Below are 17,167 nucleotides of genomic sequence, written 5' to 3'. Positions count from 1 at the left end.
GTGGATGTAATATGTAAACAACGTAAACAAATTATGAGAAACATTTTCAAAAATGAATCTGTTAAAAACTTTACAAAGCATTTATCAAAAATGAAATTATTTTAAAAATACGGAAAATAAAAATATAGCAATGCATAAGGAAACATTTATTCACATTTAAAATCTTTCTTAAAGACATTTCCCTCGTAGGTTAGAAAAGCAACTTTTCAGTTTTGGATAGCAAGTTGTTTAAAGTAAGTAAATTAAGTTGTTTATAAGGTGCAAAAAGTTGTTTAATGTAATGTAACTTTTTAATGTATTATTCTCAAGTATCACAGCAATATTGTTATGAAAGAAAGCGATTATAATTAAACTTGATGATGAATTTGATTTGAAGAAATTTTAATTTTAATACTAAAAAATAAATAAATAAATAAAAAATCTGAAAGCTTTCCGATTTTATATTACGCACAAAAAGGCATTTTTTAACGCTTTGCGTGTTACCTTTATTTATTATATAGCATGTTCTTCGCACTTAAATCACATAAAATTCAATTCAAAAGCAATATCACAAAATATATAAAAACAGCCAAATTGCATGTCTTTAGAATTTCTCATACACAGTCTCGCGCGCTGGAGATAAAAATGTTTTTTCCCGTACAAGTCTTCCCATTCCTCGCTTTGAAATCTGTGAGGTTTTAATCATAAATTCGATACAGTTTTACGAAATAAGAAATAGAAAATTTAAAAAATCCAAAATTACAAATTTGGGTTTCCAGGTATCCATATTCGGTTGGAGGACTACGTTATTCAAAATTGGATGGCTTTAGATAGAGTTGTTTTTTCACAATGCAAAACAATGCAAAGCATTCATGCATTCAGGCATATTCTTCATTGTTTGGTTACATTAAATATAATGCATGGCAATACTGTTTGGTGGCAACAGTTTGGAAAGTGAATCAAAGCAAAAAGCCAAAACGAAATTAATAGCCTTGTAGTCTAAATCCCTTTGGGCTAAAAACTAGCATTTTGGCACTATACAATTCCATTAGCGCAATTAATGAATCTCCGGGAAAAACTCAAATTCTTCAGAAATTTTCAAAAAAAAATATTTTATTACACCTCAAGCAAAATATACTAATAATAGCAAATCCAAAATATCCATAATTTTTATATTGAAAAATATATTGGTGCTTTCTACGGGTTCATGGATTTGGAGTGATAGATGACAACACTTGATGAAGAATCAAAACACAATTTATTCGTCAGTATTACACCGGGGAGTTCCAAAGACCCGGTTTTAGCCGTGAAAAACTACGATAAACGCTCTGAGACAGTCAGCAACACAGCCTTCAGGCTATCGGGCTATGACGGTTAAGACAGCTTCACGGCAAAGTACAGCTTCAGACTCGGTTCGATTGTTCTCGAGCTAATCTCTGAACTTAATATACTCTAGATACTAATTAAGATACTCTAATCCGCGTACAGGCAGGATATATATAGCTTTTGACCTACCTTCGACAACATTCTCGGGAAAACCGGTAAGAATTCGTTTTAGAATGTTCTCTCTCTGTCTATCGCCAAATGAGCGATTTCGCGCCAAATCTGGTAACATTCCCTGCAAATGTTTGGCAAACCTAACCCCGTTTTGCGAGGCAGCTATCTTACCACAGCTGGGCATTTCGTAAAAATGTACCGCAGCTGGGCATTTCGCAACAATGTGTATTTGTTTCCTTATATTCATTATTAAGTTTGGGAAGTCAAAGAAATTTTAATGCTTAGTGTATAATATACTTTTAAGCAAAGATTTAAATCCTGTCATATAAGATACTTAGTTTTTCCCTCAGTTAATTCTTTTAAAATGGGCATTTTTCATTCAAGCTGCAAAGGGCTTCCAATAAATGCGGTTAAATTACTGGCAACTACTAGCAAAACTAAATTATCCCAAACTTTATGATAACAGTTTTAAATCTCTGGAGCCCCACCGGTGGCCAAAAGGTTAAGACCACTGAATACTGGTAGTTCGACGTGCTTTGGGTTCGATCCCAGATGAACGGGCTGACTACATGGCTGGATTTCGCTATATATAAGATGACTTAGAGCAACTTCACTCAGAAAATCCTGCACGAAGGCATCTCTCATCTTATGCAGATACACCTCGTTGTTTTTACAAATTCAAATGACCTAACCTATTAACACTGGTGGTTCCATAAATATAAATTCCATTCCATTAGAATTCTTATTCTTATATATTAATAATTTAAATAATTTAAATATTTAATACATTTTAATGTGTTAAGTCCAATTATTTCAATATAGATTATGTTTCAGATGCAGATTTCAGTAATTTTAATTGACACTTTCAAAATGCCAGTTGAAAGTTTCATAAGAAATAATGCTATTTAACGCAAGGTAGAAAAATCTTTGATTGGTAACTGTTCTCTAAATTTGTTGCAGAAGATTCTGATACTAATGGAAGTCGCTATATAAAGTTACCGAGTTAATTTTATTCCTGCTTTTGAAACATTTATTTTAAGAGTGTTTAAAGCGTTTAATAAAATACTTAAATCATATCTAAAAACACCAATCTAAAAATTGAAAGGCGTAATTACTGAACAGGGTATAATAAATCAGCCTAAGGAAATTTAGCAAGCAAAATAAAACAAAGATTTCCCGATTCTTTCCACCTGTTACTTGATTACTCATTAAATTTACTGAACCAGAAACCAAAACGAAAACAGATAACTAACATCAAATATATCAAAAGTGTTGTAAAAATTTAGAAGAAAAACGTATAACCTTGGTGAACTCTAAAACGAATTGTAAACTTTTAGAATTCTTTAAATTATATATTGCAAATAGTTTTCCGGAAACAAATTATATACATGTATATATATATATATTTTGCCTCAATAGGTATGCATAACGTTTAAAAACAAAAAACAAAAACATCAACAACAAAAAAAGGATGTATGTTTATGTTCTAGTTCGAAATGATTGTCCAAAATGGAAACGCATATTTTAAACATTATACGTTAAGAAAATGTAAGATTTATCTATAAAATTTTTGTCAAAGTTCTTGCTTTATTTTAGAATCTCTTAATCTATATATTTCCATAAAAATCCTCCAAAATTGCTCCCTGTGGTATTTTTTATTGATTATTATTGTTAATCCAAAGGGGCTTTTCCTTGAGGGACTATGGAAGACCCTAAGGACTTCGAATCACTCTGAATGTCCGTTTCACTTTTCAAACTGTTGCCACAAATATTATCTCCCTGTATTATATTTGAAAAAATTAAATAATGAAGAATCTGCATAAATGTATATTTCTCGCACTGTGATAAAACAACGGTTCATAGAGCCATCCAGTTTTGAATGACGTAAATCTACTGCGAATATGGGCATCTGGAAGCCCAAATTTGAAATTTGGAATTTGTTTTATGATCGATTTCATATTTTGTAAAACTTTAACGAATTTTTGATTAACAAATACCAGGAATTCAAAGCGAGCAATGGCAACGGTGTACAGAAAAAACATTTTTATCTCAAGCGCGCGAGGTTGTCTATCGGAAGTTCTAAAAATAGGCTCAATTTAAAATTATTTTGCGGTATTGCTCTTGAACAGAATTTTATGAAAGAAAGCTCCTTTGGACGTAATTTAAAATCTGAAACCTTTCAGATTTTTAGTCCAAAGGGATTTGAATCCCGAAGGACTATTAGTCTCGTTTTGGCATTTTGCGTCGGACGGATAAATGTCTGTTCACTTTTCAAACTGTTGCCATAAAATGTTAGAGTCCTGCATTATATTTGAAGAAATTAAATAATGAAAATCTGCGTAAATGTATGTATATTTCTCACATTGTCATAAAATAACGGTACATAGAGTCATCGAATTTTGAATAACGTAATCCTCCAACGAATATGAGCATGTGGAAGACCAAATTTGAAATTTGAAATTTGTTTTATGATCGATTTCCTATTTGTTAAAACTTTGACGAATTTTTGATTAACCAACTCAAGGATTTCAAAGCGAGCAATGGCAACGTTGTGCAGAAAAACATTTTTATCTCCAGCGTGTGAGTCTCTGTATCGGAAATTCTAAAGATAGGCTCGTTTTAAAACTATTTTGCGATATTGCTGTTGCACTGGATCTTATGGTTTAAGTGCGAGGAACATGATATCTAATAAAGAAAGGTAACACACAAAATGTTAAAAAACGTCCCTTTGGACGTAATTTAAAATCTGAAACATTTCGGATTTTTTTTTTTTTTTTTTTTTTTTTTTTAGTAAATTTTGCATAGTTAAAGTTTATTAAGATCACCTTGTGACGTCCTTGCGTCTCTGCTAAGTGGTTGATAGATTCTAGGTAAAGAGGCGTCATCATCTATATATGACGCAATGCAAGTAATCTTGTTTCACAGCGAAATAGGCCACTGGAAACTGCCTATTAGTTTAAATCGCTACTAACATCAATAATAATACCAAAAAAGAAAAACAATGTATAAACGCTTGTCTTTTAGTATTATTTCTTAGAGTGGGAAACGGACTGAGGAAAAAAAAAATATGAATGACGGTCCATCCTACGGTAAAAACCATTTCAGAAATTGCGCCATCCGTTTGGGGTCATCTTCATTATCATAAACTGTATCATTATAAAACTTTGTAGTGTTTCGTGAGGGTTCTTCATTTGCAACAAAATCCTTCTTGCGCCGAGGCTTCACTGCTAGCGTAGCTTCTTTTGTCTTTCGACTTAGAAAAGTAAAGTTTGGCAATTGAGTATTGTTTCCATTCATGATTATTATTTGTGCTTATGTTCTTTTTTGTTCGGCTGTTTATTCCCAAGTGTTCCTTTCTCGCTTTTGTGTGCCGTGGGGGTGCGATCTGATTCATTGGTGAAGAACGGCGATTGTTCTACTTTGATGGTGTGAAACTGTCTTGAATAAATTAAATGCGATCATTATCACTTTGCCATAAAGGAGCCTCACGTATGAAAAAAATGAAAGTGATTTTATTTGCATTATATTAATATTAACACTTTTACGTAATTTAATAAAGTGTGTCAAAAGCATTTCTTTTCTATTCAATTTTTTATGTATAAGTTGATGTAGTGATAATAAAAATTGCATAAAATTAATTTTGTCTGGTAACGATGTTGGAACACTTACATAATGCATTATATGCTTTTTGTGTCACATATCAGCAAGAGGTTTTTAACAATTGCTATTTGCAGATTGTTGTTCTATTTCCTTCATATATTTACATTGTCATTTTAATAAAAGTTCTGGCTATAATTTTAATTTACCAGAACCTTTGCGATTTCCGAAGAACGCATGAATGGATTTATAATGAAAAAAATTTCGTTATGATGATGATTCGATATGATGATGATCATATCATACCGAATTTTTTTAAAAAAAAGTTTTAAAAAAATTACACCCAAAGGGATTTTTTTAACGTTTTGTGTATTACTTTTATTTATTAAATATGTTCTTCGCCCTTAAACCATAAAGTTCAGTTCAAGAGCAATATCGCAAAATAATTTTAAAATGAGCGAAGCTTTAGAATTTCCGATACACCGTCTCGCACGCTGGAGATAAAAAATTATCTTTTTTTTTTTCGTAAAGTGTTGCCAGTGCTCGCTTTGAGATCGTTGAGTTTTAATCAAAAATTCTTTTAATTTTTACAAAATATGAAATGGATAATAAAACAAATTTCATATTCCGAATCTGGACTTTCAGATGCCCATATTCGGTGAACGATTTCGTTATTCAAAATTTGATGGCTCTAGGTACCGTTGTTTTATCACAGCGCGAGTAACATGCATACATTTATACAGATTCTTCATTATTTAATTTTTTTAAATATAACACAGGTCAACAATATTTGATGGCAACAATATGAAAAGTGTACCGACATTTATAGTGAACCAATGCAAAATGCCTAAACGAAATTAGTAGTCTTTCAGGGCAAATTGCCCCTTCGGACTAATAACACTAAAGCTTACAATTTAAGAATGAAACTGCATACCTGATTAATAAAATAAATAACTTAACTAGAAAATACTAGGAAAGTGGCAATTTAACGTAGTGTTATCATTAAAAGAAACTGAACAATCAGAAAAATATCACGCTAAAATATTTGGGTACTATTCGGTTTCGAGGGCCGTAAAAAATCGCCAAACTATTGTTGATGCCAATGCTGCCAAAAATAATTGCGGCAACCCTAATCATTGCGGCAAGAAAGGAAGTATAATAGTAAATAACTATTTCAAACTAATGTTTTAATTTAGATGAAAGGTTAATTTCATATAATACTTTTTTATTATTATAATTTACATGAAAAAGGCTAAACATGACTGAATGGAAGCATAAGAGTCAATAACTATTTCAGATCATTATTATAATTTATATAAAAATTGCTAAACATAACTGAATAGATGCCTGCATCGCTATTTCGCTATCGACTTATCGTTAAAGCATAATTTCATCTCGTTGGTTGTTCAAAGGTAATTTTCTATAATGAATGATGCCTTTTCTTTGAAAATATTCTCGGTAAAGTGCAGAATCGCTCACATATTTCTTTGCCGCTTTTTACAAGGGTAAAAACAATTGGATTTTTGTCAATTTTCTTTTACTTTTAAAGTGAAAATAGGTCGATGTGTACATAAATAAAGTCAAGGGTGTGCGCAGTTCCATTTTTGTGCAATTCTAGGATTTTTTTTTAAAGTGAAAATAGGTCGATGTGCACATGGATACCGAGAATGTGCAATTCTTAAAAACGCGTCAAGCAGTTCGTGATTCTGCACTTTACCCAAAATTCTATTGCCGAGTTTTCGTCATGGGCAATTCCCAAATTGTTAAATCCATAGGATATCAAAAAAGGATTTAAAAATTAAACTAATATTTCAATGGCGTCTTAAGAAATATAGAACTATATAAACTTACGCAATCTAAAATCAGCGCTTACGCTAGATTTGGCGCGCTGTTAAATGGGCGCGTTTGCTAGATTTGGCGCTTTTGCGCGTACATTTTCGCTGCAATTTTTTTACGGCGCCCTCGAAACCGAATAGTACCAATATTTGTTATTGAAAAGCGATGAAAATAATAAAGGGTCCTAATAAAAATATCTTATATAACTTTCGCTAATTTCACAGATAAATAATACAGAAATGTAATAAACAGAGTTATTTTTCTCATATGATACTTCTTCTAGTAGCTGAGATTTCAAGTTTGACTCTTCAAAGGTTTGACCCATTTAAGAAAAACTGCTAAATAAGAGAGTTCGAATACGCGAATCATAGAAAAATGGAACAGCATAGAAAATGAAAGTATATGATCTAAAACAAGTACAGCATATCGTGAGGCGCCGTGGCTTAGTTGGTTAAAGCGCCTGTCTAGTAAACAGGAGATCGCGAGTTCGAATCTCGCCGGTGCCTTCAGCTGTTCCTTTTTAAAAAATTTGAACTTTGCTACAAAATACTATAGAACACGCTTTGCTACAATGTACTACAGAAAATCAATCATGCAGAAAAAGAGGGAAGAAAAGAGAATTAGAAAAAGAAACTCAAGATGATTTTCAAAGCGTTTAGCAATTAAAACCTCGAGCAAATGTGCTTTTAGTTTTAAGATAAAAAAAATTGTTCTCATATTTTAAATAAAGCTTCTGCAACTTGTTATAAGTTCGATAAATAACGATTTTGTTTCAAATGAAGAAAGAATATCCATCATTTTATCCGTAAAAGTCCGTTAACTGCTTCAAGAATTTAACTACCGTAGTTAGTCTCTCTCTTTGTTTTATAATTTATTATTAATAAAATAGGATTTAGAAAGCAGAGTGCTCATATTACGTGTTGTTCTTTATAGACCACAGCCTCATCTACAAAAAGTATTATGCAAAAACCTCATCTACTATAGGCATTGAATTTATAAATATTTTATCAAACTCTGATCAAATACTTTTATTTTTTTAATATAAGGAAGATAGTTTCTTAAAAGATTTCGAGTCCGCACAAAAGTGAAATTATTGCCATTTTACTTGTGTGAAATAATTTTTGCCAGAAACGTCGCCAAGCGAGTCAGTGAAATTCAGTAGAGCTTGCCTTGATTAAATATTCTCTTTATCAGATGAATGTGAAAGATTCCAGCTAGAATTAATTTAGGATGGAATTAATATCATAGCAAGATTTTTCTACCCTTCGATACTGATATTTTGGACAGCTCGTTTTATGGGAATTAATTTTTAAACCTGTACGTCTATCGCTACAGTTAAACTTAAAAGTTTCTAATAGTTAAATAACAATTTTAATTTAAAGAACAAATTTTAATACTTTTTATTTTATATTTTTTTTTTTTTTTTTTTTTTTTTTTTTTTTACATGTAGAGCCATTAGGTATTTTTTCGAAGCAGGTAAGATAAAAAATTAGCAACGCCTTCGCCGAATCGAAACATGGACCTCTGGAATACCGGCCCAGCGGGCAGAACCACTACACCACGAAGGCATTCTAGGAAAGCGGGAAAAATACCTTACATACTCTCCCTTTTAAAGGGCGACTGGAGTTTTTAGGGAAGCCAACCGCCAAATACTGGCTGGGGAGAAATCATCACCCACCACCCTTTTAGTTCGGGGGCCACTGTAGAAATATTAGGTAATTTTTGGAAGCAGAAGAGATGAAAAATTAGCAACGCCTTCCGAACCACGGACCTCTGGAATACCGGCCCAGTGTGCTGACTACTACACCACGAAGGCACGCTAGGGAAGGCGGGAGAAATACTTTATATACAAATTTGCAGTTATGGATTCATCTTTGAAGAGCTAGAGTGCTAAGGATCCCCAAACTATTTCGGACAAGTGACCCCTTTTCCAAAATGAACTGTTACCTCAGACCCCCATGGCCAAATCACCTACTTTTAAGATCAACCCCCTTATTTATAATGGTCCGCTAACTTAAAACAGCTGCTACAGAGTGTTATTTTTCATTCTGACTTGGGTCAATAGAAGAAGACAGAGTGAGAATCAGCGATGCTTTAAGTTAGCAGACTATTATGAATAAGGGGGCCTATCTTTAGTTTTTTCGTACTGATACAAAATACCTAGGTACTAAGGTACCAATTGGAAAACTTTGCACTTGGTTAAGTGAGTAAAGTTGACTTCATTTTCTCATCAAAATTTAACAAAATAAAAGGACATACAATTCAGTAAATATCAAGTTTAATTTATAATGATCCGATAAATCCGAACTTCAAGTAGTCCAAACTGTACTGTCTGCATTTTTTTTTTTTTTCGTGTCCGCCATCATAAAACTCTCAGTAATCAGTCACTTTACTTCACTTAATTAGCTATGCACTAACTTTGTAATCTCTTGAAATAAATGAGTACTTATATGAGTTATTATCGTTTAAGCTCCAGCGAATTTCAAAACGCAAATGAACTTTCAACCTAAGAGCAAGCTCGTTGAATAATAAAATATTAGGAACATGTTTGGACTTGATCATGAATTCGTTCGTGTTAAATCTCGTAAGCGTCAAATAGAGAGCAAGTCAAAACGCGCCTGAAAGACGTACGCTCAAACTCATTATCTTGCACAAACATGTCCACAGAGACTTGCCGAGTTCTTCATCTTGTACGAACTTGGGACTTTACATTACTACAACAATGCTGTTTCCTACAAAAATATTAATTATTTTTAGTACACGTAACACAACATAAAGAATACAGTACCTACCTATCTTGAAAGTTTTAAATAAGAACTTCTGTTAATTTAATAGGGGTCGATTTTTAGACCTCGTCGACCCCCAAAATCAGTTTTCGTTTATGTCGACCCCTAGGAAACCGTATCGACCACTTTGGGAATCCCGGGGTCGTAATGGCAAACCGCACATTGAGTTGATCAATGTAAAAACGAATTTCGCTTACTGCGCATGCTCAAAGGTGTATCGTTGGCGTGGGAGGAAATACTGGCGACTATAAAACATAAGCAACCTTACACAAGCCTGTTAGTTATGTTTGTTTTACTATTTACATTTCCAATACTATGGAAATTTGCTGTATGCTTATTGCATGTGCTTCTGTTTCATTTTGGTTTATTTTGTTCATAAACATTGCATTTAATATCAGTTATTTGACTTTAATTCAGTAATTTAACTTTAATTCAGTAATTTAACTTTAATTCAGTAATTTAAACTGGATTTATTCCTTAATTTGCGAAAGTATATACGAATAGAACGTATGGTAAATACTCAATTACTTGTATTCCTCAGAAGTATAATCGATAAGCATTCAGCTAATATACATATCTTTTAATGTTTCCTGTTTTGTAATCCTTCTTAAAGAAAAATTTGCTTTGTTTACAATCAATATTAGGTAATGAAGCGACTTACAATCTGACAAGTTTTAAAACTCCGAACTGTTTACGCCCAGATTAACTATATACAATATCAACTATATACCGTATTTATCTCCTTTTAAAATTGCGCCAAATTCTATTCTGGGCATGCGCAGTAAGCGAAATTCGTTTAACATTAATCAACTCAATGTGCGGTTTGCCATTACGCATCCCGGGGCTAGACGGTAATCAGAATCGCAGTTTTTAGCGATTTTTTCCCCTTAATCTGCAAACTTAGTACAATAATCCATGCAAAAAATTATAAGCTATATAATAGCTATGCAAATTAAAAAATTAAGTTTATTCTTAGGATAGTAAGTTTGAATAAGAGCAAATGTTAAGTATGCGCAGAATGAATAAAATACATTTACACAAGTATAACACAGCTTGTTTAAAATGAAGCAGTTAACTGCATATTCATTGCTCTATACCAGCGTTTCTCAACCTTTTGACTAACGCGTACCATCTAAACAAAAATTGAAAACCTTTAGTACCACCACTGCAATGTACTACTACCACCACCACTTGAACAAAGCTCAGATCGCAGAAATTTACCACTGTTAGAGAAAAAAACTCAATCAGGATGTTGGGTTTTTAATTTTTGAATTTAATAGTTAAAATTACTTTGCTTCTTTGAATACCACCAATTTTTCTCTTGCGTACCACTTGAGAATCCCTGTTTTATACCATTTCCTTCAGAAAACGCTCTAGACTATGGCTTAAACCAGAAGTGACGATCATTGCTTTTTACTATTGGTGCAAAGATGTATTCAATTTAATTATCCTTTTGAAAGGAAATATTTTTTGAGGTAAAGTGAGTCTCTTGATAAGATTTAAATTTTTCTCCTCTTTTCTGTGCGGTTAAAATATTATCTTTTTGTACCATTCAGTAAACACTATTTAACTACACCGTTTTTATACTGTTACGAAATGTACAGCCGCGGTAAGATAGCTTCCCCCCCCGCAAAGCAGTTTTAGGGTTGCCATAAAATGGCAAGGGAAGGCAGAATTGCCATTTTTGGCGAGAAATCGCCCATTTGGCGATATTTCGCGACAAAATTTGGCGATATACCATGGACGGTTGGAGAACCTTCTGGAACGAATTCTTACCGGTTTAGCCCAGAATGTTCTCGAACAGCTATATCTCGAAAGCTATATAAACAATGCTGGTCCGCAGTCAGTCAGTGCGTCTCAGAGTGTGTGTCTCTCATCGAACGTGTGTGCTTCATCGAGAGGGCGAATTAGTAGTATTGAGAGTGTGTCTCATCTAGCGAGTCAGTCCTTGCGCAGTCGATCGAGTTGATAGCCGGGCAGCGAGTGCCGAGTGGGTCGTCGAGTGCACCGAAAGAGTCTCGTAGTGTATCGCGGTTAGTGCATCGTCGAGAGAGCGTGTTGAGCTCTGGGAACGACTGAACAGAAGAGTCAGGAGCTGTGCTCTGTGTGCCGTCGAGTGCATCGCGAGTTGTAGTGTGGAGAGTCTCGAGAGTACGTGGAGTTCCGAGAACGACCAAGCAGAGTCGCGAGCTGTACTCTAGTACTTTATCGTGAAGCCGTCTCCACCGTGATAGCCTGATAACCTGGAGGCTGTGTCGCTGATCGTGTGAACGTGTTTATAGTAGATTTTCGACGACTGTGTTAATTAGTTAGTTAAGGTGGTGTCTCGTCTAGCGAGTCAATTCCTGCGGAGTCGATCGAGTTGACAGCCGGGCAGAAAGTGCCGAGTGGGTCGACGAGTGCACCGAAGGAGTCTGTTAGCATATCGCGGTTAGTGCATCGTCGAAAGCCGAAGAGTCGGGAGCTGTGCTCGTGTGTCGTCGAGTGCATCGCGAGGTGTAGCATCGAGAGTCTCGGAGTTGTAGCGTCGAGAGTCTGGAATTCCGAGAACGACCAAGCAGAGTCGGGTGCTTTGCAGGAAGCTGTCTCCACAGTGATAGCCTGATAACCTGAAGGCTGTGTCGCTGATTGTTCCAGCGTGTTTATAGTAGATCTTCGACGAACACAAGCCAAAAGGATTCGACGAAAAGCCTTCGACGAACACTGTAAAAAGTGTTATTGAAGCTGTCCTGATTAATATTGGTAATTAAAGTGTGTTTCGATACTTCATCAAGTGTCTTCGTTATTCACTCCAAATCTACGAACCCCGTGCGAACGTGAAGGAAGAAAATAACGTAACAACTGGTGTCAGAAGAATATAAAAAACGCAACAATATCAGTAAACACTATTTCAGTATCACTATCAGTAAACACTATTTAAGTATACCATTTAACTATGTAACTTCAGTATATAGAATTCAATTATACAACTTTTTCGACTAATTTTAATTTATTTATACGACTTTTCTCGACGACTTGATAAGCTGATTGGTGTCAGAATGTACATATTTAGTAGTGGGCTATTTGTAGGTAACTACAAATGTACAAATGTCATGAGATTAATAAGACAAATAAATTGCAAAAACGAGACAGTTACTTAAGCATTAGTCTCCTAGCCATCCAAAAATGCTCTTTCATCTCCACACCAGACAGACGTTTCCGAAGAAAATTAAGTAAAGGTTAACTAATTTTATTCGAAGCAGTTATATCACTAAAATAAAAAAGATTCTGACAAATTTTAGCTTACGTATAATAATAAATTTTAGAGTTATAACACTGAAACTGAGCAGATAATAGATAGTTATTGAGATTAATTTTAGAGTTATAAAACTGAAACTGAGTAGGTAAAAGCTAACTATTGAGATTTATAAAAAATTAACTTATTTAAAAGCATAGTCGCAGAATAGAACGGTGTGAAGACAAACTATTTTAATTTTAGTTTTTATCATGTTAATACCAAACGAAATTTCATTTCTTAAAAATTTATAGCTCTTTGTTTTACATTACCTGTGTTTGTTGTTGTTGTTGTTTTCGATGATATTTATATGAAATGGTAAGCATAAGCCCACGATATTCATAGCAGGGAGCCAAATGCTCCTGGTCTTTGCAAAGAACCTTGAGCACCACATAAGTGACAGCTCAAATTTTAGCTCAGTTTCGCGCCCATATCTGAGTCAAAGCATTCCAGCGGGACGGATCCGAGGGTCTCCCATCTCTTTTCTCCTACCGCCAACCTCTCGAGAGGGTTTTCGGCTCACCGCATATTTAGAATACCCACATGCCACACAGACACTATATGCTTACAAACATTCATACCTTTCCTGTCTTCAGAGCCACTAACCACTATCCCGATAAGGATTTTGATGTGTTTTTCTTCTAGAAACAGCCAATAACTATGTGTTAGTTCATTAGATTTACTTTCTAGTTACAATTAATGAAAAATCAATAAACCACAGAAATATAAATAAATATTTTAGGTTATGCTTAATAATGATAATTCTTACAACACTTCTTAAAATTTCGGAATTCAAGTAACTTTCTATTTTTGGATGAAATTGTCTTGCATTGTTGTTTCAGAAATCAGTAATAGTAAGAATGATGCACAGCTAAATTAAAATATATGTGTGGTTTTGGGCTACTTAAGTATATTAAGAGGAAAAGATAACTTCTAGCCTTAACTAGATACTATTTTCTGCTTAAAAAAAACTGCAGTACAATTGAATGCAGTGTGAAATAACAATAAACATGCAGTCTGTAAAGTTCTTCAAACTGAGATTAGATCTTTATAATTAGCATTCAGAAGATTAAAAGCATTTCATAATATGTTTCAGCTTAAGAACTAGACTTGTAAATTAACATATATGATGTGAATCAAGACAGACACGCCTATTTTTTAAAGAGACAATTTTAATGAAGTGTTTTTTAGATAGCTTGTAGAGACATTAGGTATTTTGGTAGCAGGAGAAGTGAAAAATAAGCAACTCCCTTGCCGGGAATCTAACCACGGACCTCTGGAATACACGCCCAGAGTGCAGACCACTTCACTACGAAGGCATGCTAAGAAGACGAGAGAAATACCTCATATACTTCCCCTTTTAAAAGAAGACTGGGATTTTTAAGGGACCCATTCGCCAAATCCTGTGTTGGGAGAATCCTCATCCACCACCCTTTTAGTTCGGGCGCCAGTGTGAATGAGTGATGGAGGACGTGGACACTGTTCCTTTACCATAGTGGTTAATCAGTACAGCACCACGTCCACTATCCAGAGCATAGGTATTTTGGAAGTAGGAGAAGTGAAAAATGAGCACTGCCCTCACCGGGAATCGAACCACGGACCTCTCGAATACGCGGCCAGCGTGCAGACCACTACACTGCGAAGGCATGCTAAGAAGACGGGAGAAATACCTTACAAGTTTATGAATATTTTCTAATTATTATTCTTTGCTTATGTCAACAGTATTATTCATAAGCATTTCTCTTTAGAACATACGCCTTTTAGGGACAAAATTTCTTAGACCTGAGTTTAAAGAATCATGAACTTGAGCATATTAGTGGACGTATCGATGCCTTTAAAAATAGGTTTTCTTTTATACCATTGTTTTCAATGTCATATTTAAGATTAAAAATGCATGGATAAAAAGCTAAGCATTCAATAAATGCATTTAAATTTGCACTATAGTAATATTTAAATTTAATAGGGAGTTTTACTCAAATTATTTACATAATAAATTTATGATTTTTTAAAGAACAAAATAAGCTCATCAGAAAATTTCTCCTTTGATAAAAATATCACGTTTCTGCATTATTTTCTGATTACAGATAGAAATGCGCCCAGCATTAAACATTATTAATCAGCAAAACGCTGAAATGCTAATTATAAGATTTATTGTATGTATCCCAACAGCCTAAAAGTCATCTAAATATTAATAAAAGGTCACTAATATTCTCCTTATGAATCTTAAAATAGGAATTTAACATCACTTGTGCATACATAAGATATACGATGTTTAATTCAGTTGTGTAATTATTCCGCAGGCTTGTAATGTAATATAAATCGTCAGATACAAGACAAGGCTCATGACTTTTATTAAGCCCCAAAATTTTATGAGCAATAAAATTGCTCGGCGTGGAAGAACTCTTGTAAGCACATAAGCTCGTGATCTGTTCCAAATTGCAACGATCTTGTCAGGCATTAATAGTCATGTCACTGCTTCTTCATGATGAAGCGATTAGAAGAAGGCCATCAAGCTTCAAACAACTAAATCGTAAGTGCAAGGATCGTGATGGTAATAGCTCATTAAAGTGTAAAAAAATAGTTGCAGACACATCGAGAAATGGGTGCTTGTGTCATATATGGACATTTTTTTTCCTCCCAATTCATGGATAATGCATGCATGGAAACGAGATGAGAGGTCTTTCGTAGCAGCTGTAGTGAAGAATTTTTTGTAGAAAAATGTTATTAAGCTTTAGAATTAGGTTTGGATTAGCATAAAAGATGAAACTACTGATTGTTTACTGCAACTTAACAACATCGGTTTTAGATCATAAGTATTTTTCCAAACTACATGCATTTATTTTAATATATATTCTTTTAAAATTCATCGCATGTATGAATATCGTTTTCATGAATATGTGAAAACGCATCTACAGCTAGCACAGAAAAAAGAGGGGGAAGGGCAGTTCTAAATCTCCAGTCCTACTGGGCCGATTGACGAAATTTAACTTCAGTTTCGCAAACTCGCGTTTGTTCGAAGGCGCGATTTAGGATATATATTAGATTTATATATAGCACATTGTTCTAACATAGATATTCTGGCTTTTTCTGAAATGACATAACTTAATAATATTTTTTTTCATATTTCGATTCCACAACATCTACAACTCAAATTCACCCAAAACGCCAAGTTCAGTAAAAAGCGTCCAAGTAAAATTTAAAAAAATTAGCTTCTCAATGTTTACTGAAATTGTTTTTTTTATTATTATTATTATTTTATTAGTCCAAAGGGGTTTTGTCCCTGAAGGACTATTGTTTTCGTTTTGCGATTTTGCTTTGAATCACTTTTCAAACTGTTGCCACAAAATGTTAGAGTCCTGCATTATATTTGAAGAAATTAAATAACGAAAAATCTGCATCAATGTATGTATATTTCTCGCATTGTGATAAAGCAACGGTACATAGAGCCATCGAATTTTGAATGACATAATTCTCCTACGAATATGGGCATGCTGGAAGGCCAAATTGGAAATTTGGAATTTGTTTTATGATCAATTTCATATTTTGTAAAACTTTAACGAATTTTTGATTGACAAACTCAAGGATTTTAAAGCAAGCAATGGCAACGTTGCACAGAAAAATGATTTTTATCTCCAGCGCTCGAAACTGTGTATCGTAAATTCTAAAGATATGCTCAATTTAAAATTATTTTGCGATATTGCTCTTGAACTGAATTTTATGGTTTAAGTGCGAAGAACATCATATTTAATAAATAAGGTAACACACAAAATGTTAAAAAAGGCCCCTTCGGGCGTAATTAAAAATTTAAAATCTTTCAGATGTTCTTTATTATTATTATTATTTGGTTGTTTCTTCAAAGGACGAGAAACTTACATATATTCATGCAGATTTTCATTATTTAATTTCCTTAAATATAATGCAGGGCTCCTAATATTTGGCGGCATTTGAAAAGTGAAACAATGCAAAATGCCAAAACTAAATTAATAGCCCTTCTGGGCAAATTGCCTCTTTGGGCTTTAAAAAAAAAATTACATTATTAAGAAGAAAGGAAAAGTTAAAAAAAGGGGGGGATAAAGAAACCAATGCTGCATTTACAGTAGTTTTCAGATTGCGTATGCGGTCCTCATACAATTTTTGTATGAGACCATTGATTTATGCAATGCATTTCAAGATATGCATTATAAGAAATGATTACAGT

The 17,167-nt window shown here is 33.8% G+C and overlaps 1 non-coding gene across 1 annotated transcript; it reads left to right on the top strand.

The window, feature by feature from the left end:
• Positions 1-7,341: 7,341 nt before the first annotated feature.
• TRNAT-AGU (transfer RNA threonine (anticodon AGU)) lies at positions 7,342-7,415 on the top strand. Its single transcript has one exon. It is a non-coding gene; the product is annotated as a tRNA-Thr (tRNA).
• Positions 7,416-17,167: the final 9,752 nt, after the last annotated feature.

This window comes from Stegodyphus dumicola, chromosome 9 (assembly GCF_044657685.1).
Source record: "Stegodyphus dumicola isolate Sdum_Otavi_A_Nest chromosome 9, ASM4465768v1".
Lineage (NCBI taxonomy): Eukaryota > Metazoa > Arthropoda > Arachnida > Araneae > Eresidae > Stegodyphus > Stegodyphus dumicola.
Note: the sequence above shows the minus strand (reverse complement) of the source record. Positions and strands in the feature narration are given on the sequence as shown.